General features: G+C 33.9%; 1 long non-coding RNA gene across 4 annotated transcripts; it reads left to right on the plus strand.

Moving 5' to 3' along the window:
* Positions 1 to 587: 587 nt before the first annotated feature.
* On the plus strand, positions 588 to 5050 carry LOC138906725 (uncharacterized). Of its 4 annotated transcripts, XR_011414323.1 has the most exons (7): positions 588 to 866; positions 957 to 1242; positions 1326 to 1573; positions 2475 to 2683; positions 2841 to 3112; positions 3195 to 3557; positions 4695 to 5050. It is a non-coding gene; the product is annotated as an uncharacterized lncRNA (long non-coding RNA). The 4 variants fall into 4 exon arrangements; XR_011414322.1 differs by lacking the exon at positions 4695 to 5050 and having other exon boundaries at positions 603 to 866; positions 3195 to 3626; XR_011414325.1 differs by lacking the exons at positions 957 to 1242; positions 4695 to 5050 and having other exon boundaries at positions 608 to 866; positions 3195 to 3626.
* The last annotated feature ends 1445 nt before the right edge of the window (positions 5051 to 6495 follow it).

The following is a 6495-nucleotide window of genomic DNA, read 5'->3' on the forward strand; positions in this document are numbered from 1 at the left end:
TGTAATTGGTTTGATGCGTATGATAAAATAAAAGGAGTTAAAAAGGATGAGTACTTCGTGAGTGTTAATCCAGGGAGATTTTTGAAAACAAATGAGCCTTTTGTTTTAGCGGAGCAAGCATTTCAAGTATTTTATGCTAATGATAATTCCAACAAAGGTTGGCATGTAGTGAGGAAGACTCAACCTCGTGATTCCTATGAGATTGTGAAACAAATGGATGATGATATTATAGACTTAGAAAATCCTTCACAGACGAAACGAAAAAGAAATAATGAGGTGAAGTATCTCTTTATGAATTATTATATTCATTATTACATATTCTGATGACATGATTTTTTAAAATATTATATTGTCACACATTTTCTCTTAATTATTTTTTACTTTTGGCTCTTTTCAGGTTCAATATGAAACCATCAAAGATTAAAAATGAGGTGGAATCAACTATGAAGACTGCTGCCAAATATGCATTTGTCGCGCCAGGTGCTATAAGAAAGGGACAAGGACGAGGACGAGGATTTAGATCTTTGGTTGAGAAAGAGAATATGCCAACTGAGTTTATTCCCTCAATCTAGTGATCTAGTTAAGCAATACATCCAAACAATTGAAACAAATACTATTTTTTAAATCTAATATTTTTAATTTGCATAACTAAATTTAAATGCTTAAGTGTTAGTAATATGATTTCTTTTCACCGGGTGCTATAGGGAAGGGACGAGGACAAGGGCTTAAACACTCTACCATATCTGCTGGTCAAGGAATGATACATAAAAACCCTATCGTTCTTGAGAAAGAGTATATGGAAATTGATATTCCATTGCCTCCATCTACTGATCAAGTTAAGCGATACACCCAAAAAGTTGAAACAAGTAAGTTTTTTCAAATCGGTTGTATTTTTAATTACATATATAACTGAAATAAATGCCAAATCTTTTATTAATATCACTTCTTGGGTCCAGGTTCTATAAGGAAGGGACGGGAGCAAACACCTACATCTTTGTGCTCCTCTTTAGGGATTTCTGAAAATGAGGTGGGATTTTTCCATAAGAATGCTCTTTTTGCTAATCAACGTATGCAAACTCCTTCTAAAAGCAGAAGATCGAATTTTACCATGTCTTCTAATCAAGAAATGTCGTACAATGGATAGAAACTACTTGGTTCTTGAGAAAGAGCTTATGCAAACCAATATTTTATTGCCTTCATCTACTGATCAAGCTATACAACACTCCCAAACACTTGAAACATGTATGACATTTTGAATCCATATGTTATTAATTTGTAGAACTAAATTTTGTTGCTATAGTTTTTACAAAATTATACAATTGTAGGTTCATCTAATCCTGGAAAGGTAAAAAGAGTTCGAGGTAGGAACAAGTGCAAAGAAGTTGCATCACTTGAAGTCGGACAAAAGCTGAAAGTAACCTTTTACAACAATCGAACGGTTTGAGCAAATAGCAAATTGTTTTCGAGGCACTTGGGCAGAATAGTTCGTGACCGCAATATGTGTTCTTTGGGAGTATCATCGTGGAATGATATTAAGCAAGAAAAGTTGAATCACATGTGGGCAGCTATTGAGGTAACAAATGTAGTTAAGAGTATGCCTGTGCATTTTGAGCGTGATGACACTGGAAAGTATATTACTGTGAAATGTGGCTATGTTGTAATAGATGTCAAATTGCTAATTTAGTTGATTAGTTATGTTTGTTACAAGTATTTTGTTATATCAGTCAATTATATGTGTGAGTCTAACTGCTTTTTCACACATGAAATTGCTACTGCATATTTGCCATTTTGTCCTCTTTAAAATGTTCTTTGTCAGTACTAGGTAGCTGAAGCATGCTACTTTATATGTATCATAAGTTTTTGAGATTCTTTCCATGGTCGAGGCCAGAGAGTTTTCCAAATTTTTGTGCTGATACAAGTTAATTGTAGGCTGATCTTAGCTGAAATTGCGCGCATTTGACTTTAATATATCAATTCTACGACTTGACAGTTGATAGATAGAATTTCGTCTTTAACAATTTATCTTTTATAGCATACGACAAACCTTAAATTGTTTTACCACACGATCATTTTATAGCTTATGATAGAAATAGAATTATATCTAGCAGACTACAATTTATTGCAAAGGAGTTAAAGCTAAATATATAAATCTTTCTAAGGTTTTAGATATGTAATGTAGAGGACAATAAAGATATTACAGGAATTTTTTGCTCTCTTATGTTTGTGAATATGCCTTTTTGAGCTTCAACCAGTAAGGTTCTAGTAAAGCCTGAATTGTGTTCAATATTCTCCCGTGAGTCCGTGACCAAACAATTTTATCTACACCTGGATCCTGGAAAATGAACAGTGATGTGTTGCCTGTCTCCATTTTGTATGGAAGGTTCTTTGATTGTATTCTTGCCCTTTTACTGATACCCTTGAATAAGGAGAACTCTTGTGACGCACTAACTCAACCAATATTTTGATTATTGTAGGATAAATTTGAGAGTGTTGCCATGAATGATCATCGTGATCATATCTTGGGATGGATGAAAGAGTTATGGAACAAATGGAGAGGACACTTGCATGCAAAATATGTGTAGGATAAGCCAATCCAACATGCTCTTAAGAATATTCCAAAGGGAGTAGACAAAAAGAATGGGAGTGGTTAGTAAAGGAACATTTTTCTTCTGAAAGTTTTCAGGTATGCACAACAATTTAATAGTCTATTTCGCCAAAGCATCTGTAGTCTGATTCCCCCTAGCACCAGATATCTTTTTTCCGCTATATCTAGAACAAAACCTAAGTATACTATTTAAATTTGTTACAATAATTATATTTAAGCTTATTGTTTCACAAAGGCGAGAAGCAATAGGAATGCAGCAAACCGAGCTAAGTTGAAGATGCTTCATCATATTGGTAGCAAGCCTATTCGAGAGATAATTTATCAAAAGGTATTATCATAAAATCTCTAATTTCCTAAAGGACATATTTACGAGGTGTTTTTTGACATGTTTGCCTTTGATGTAAAGGGCGGGAAAGATGACAATTCACTAAATTTGGTAACAATTTTTTCTTTGAGACTCGTAAGAAAAATAACAAGCTTGTTGAACCTGAAGCAATTGAAAAACATGTATGTTTGGTAAACTGAATATGTAAATTACTTGAAACTATTATGGGTTCTAATATAAAATATTTTTTCATATGTTTTGTAGGCTCAGATTGAAGAAATAGCTCAATCGGATCCATCTCTACTTACCATAGAGATAGTAGAAAAATGTTGTCGACCTCAAACTCGTAGCCATGTATTTGGCTTTGGGGGTGGAATAAAGGCGAAAGACTTGAAAGGTGGAACTTCTTCAAAGGCTGAATTACTGTCCGCGCTACGTTCAACTCAAGAGGAAAATAAATCTTTGAATGAGGAAAACAAATCCTTACATGATCGCTTGTCTACCTTAGAAGATGAGATGAAAGAAATGAGGAAAATAAAGGAATTCTTCACTGCTAAACAATCACATGTCTTGCCTTCGACATCGCACGTTTCAACTGAATGACCACTATTTTTGTCTGCTGACCAAGTTAGTAACAATATACCCTTCTTTTTAAATTTTTTGCTGATTTATATAGTCATTTCTATCTTATTGCTATCTCTGTTGAATTCATGCATTTATATTCCTTCAAATTAAATACTATGGGCAGACGAAGCCTTGTCAGTTATACTGGAAGGTCCTTGTGTTTTTATCTTCATTCCCATCTTAACTATATTGCTAAACCAAGTTCAAGTTATAATTCAAGTGGTTTGTTATTTCATCTTCGTTTCCATCTTAGCTATAAGCTTGTTATTCGGTGCTCTTAGTTTTACCTTCCAAAGCAGCCCAACAAATAAAAGACTTGGAGCAAAGGCTGGTGGGATAATGTGTTTGTAAAGCGGCCCGACCCGGTTGTCATCCACAGTACAGTTAAAGCAAAATGATAAGAGTTATTAACTCCTCATACACTAGATTTTAATTCCAAAATACCATTGACATTTTAAGTTTCATCTCATTTACATATTAAGTGAGCAAGATAAGCTTTCCACATGAAATTAAGAGTGTCATGCATTCACTTTCTAAAGGGGAAGCTGGAATGTTATCACCGAGGATTTACCTTATCCTAGCAAAATAGTACTAATTGCTGGAACCCCTGCTAGATAGAAATCGATATGCCTTCAGCATAAATACTGTGCCATTTGAAGTAAAGCCTAGAACTTTGTTTTCTCGAACAGTAAAAGGGTATTTTTATTGACACCAGCGCTAAGATGCTGATGTATCTTGTTTCTAGTGTTCAGCTAAGCATCTTAATCTTTTGTTGGTATTTGTACCTTGATTCTTGTTATTATTGTCTGTGAAGTGTTATGATCTTTCTAGTTATATTTGTAATTGTTCTTAGATTTAATTAGTCAACTTGTTATCACTTGATTTATGTGAATGGAGTTCGACTCTCTTAGTTCCTGACAAGTATAAATTTACTCCCAAAGCTTGAGTTTCCGGTATACATTCTAAGACTTGTTCCTTGAGTTTATTGGTGACTTTGGCTCTGAATCTGACAGGTCTATTTGATAACCTATGAATGATAAGAGAGAAACAAAAGGACTCTGTATAGACAGTGGTCAATCTGACCGAAGTTTGATTTATCGTTTCAAAATTTTTCTAATTAATTTTTTTATATTCTTGTAGCCTTGTTGATATTGCTTGATAACACCTGATGAATTTAGACTGCTTTTGGGGTAAGCGGTTTAACCATTACTACTGTAAATTTACATATATTGTTTTACCAATAGTTATTCATCGTCTTTTCAAACTTTTGTACTTACAAGTTTTGAAGATTGAAGCTATAAGTCAAGATGCAAGTTTGAAAGATACACAAGCTCATTATTATTTTGCTAAGAATGTTACGTAAAACTTGACATCATAGTCTAACTCAGGATGTTAGCTAAGTTTTTTTGTTAAGGTGTCGAGCAAATATTGAAACTAACATCATGGGATGTTAACATTGTAATTAATAACTTTATTACCTTTTTATATCTAGATTTCAATAACAATTTGATATTTGTTGATAAAAATAACTTTTTTGTGATATCGACCTTTAGGACTACTTGTGATTAATAAGATCGAGATTAGAAATACGGTCGTTAAAGTTAATACAATTATTTTAAATAGGGACCAGTGATGCTCGTCTCTAAAAGATAACGACCAATTAAAGACTGGTCGCTAAAACGGGTTAACGACCGAAAAATATATATTTTCCAAAATATATTTATCGTCTAATAGGGAAGAGAAAGGTGGTCGCTAAAACTGTTTTACGATGAGAAAATATATAATTTTAATAATATATTAATCATCTACTGGGACGAGATATGTAGTCTCTACAGGTATTTAACGACTAGATTTTTTATCCTTCTCTAAAAACATTTAACAACCAGGTTTTTGGACCCATCATTATTGACCTTTAGCGGCGGAAGCTATTGCGACTGGTTGCGACCAACTTTTTCCCGTCGCAATTAGTTAATTAGGACCATATTTCCCTTCCTTAAAGGCCATTTTTCTTGTTGTGTCAACTACTCCCATAGGCTTTATAATTAATTTAATGAATTACACCTTAATTTTTAGTTAATTAGACTATTATGTTAATAATTCGAAATTAATGTCGTAATGTAAAAGACAAGGTATTTTATAAATAATTAATTACAATAATTAGTAGTATATTTAATAATTGTAATTTTTGCTATATTTTATTGAAAATGATTAAGTTTATTTAAATTAATTTCAAAGGGGTTAAAAGACTAAAAGGCTATAATTGTAATTCTTTAATTAAACATAGAGTGACTACCATTTAAATTAATTTTGGCCCAAATAACCAAGCCCAATCCGAAACGACCCAATCTAAACAACCCCTCCAATCCACCTCGACAATCCATGCCATTCCCTTTAAACTAATGAGATCACGCCACATCACCCGTCTCCATCACACACAAAACAAACACAATTGATCTAGGTCGTCCGTTTCTAAGATCAACGACCCATGATTTTTAACTCCACGTTCTTTTTAATTTGAAGCACCCAGTAGAATTTATTGTAGTCGTTGGATCATAAGGATCCAATTGCCACCAGAATTCTTCATAGAAACCTTTTAATGCCCGGATTTTCAGGGCCGTTGATTATCAGATCCAATGGCCAAGATCCCATCTCCCTATATTAACCTAAAGACCAACACCAAATCCCCCAAAACCCTGATCATATCCCTAAAGGCTCGGCCGCCCCCTTTCCCCTTCCTCTCTCATTTCTCTCAATACCACAGACCTATCAATCTCAAAACCTTGCACTAATTTGTGCAAGGTCATGAATCATGACCAGAAATCATCCTTTCTGTCTTCATTACCCACGACTCTCACTGAAACTTTCCCTATTCCATCATTAAATTCCAAATCCCCTAAATCCGAAAACCCTAGCTAGACGATCAAACCTCAAATCGTCTGTG

This window comes from Nicotiana tomentosiformis, chromosome 2 (assembly GCF_000390325.3).
Source record: "Nicotiana tomentosiformis chromosome 2, ASM39032v3, whole genome shotgun sequence".
NCBI classification, from domain to species: Eukaryota; Viridiplantae; Streptophyta; class Magnoliopsida; order Solanales; family Solanaceae; genus Nicotiana; species Nicotiana tomentosiformis.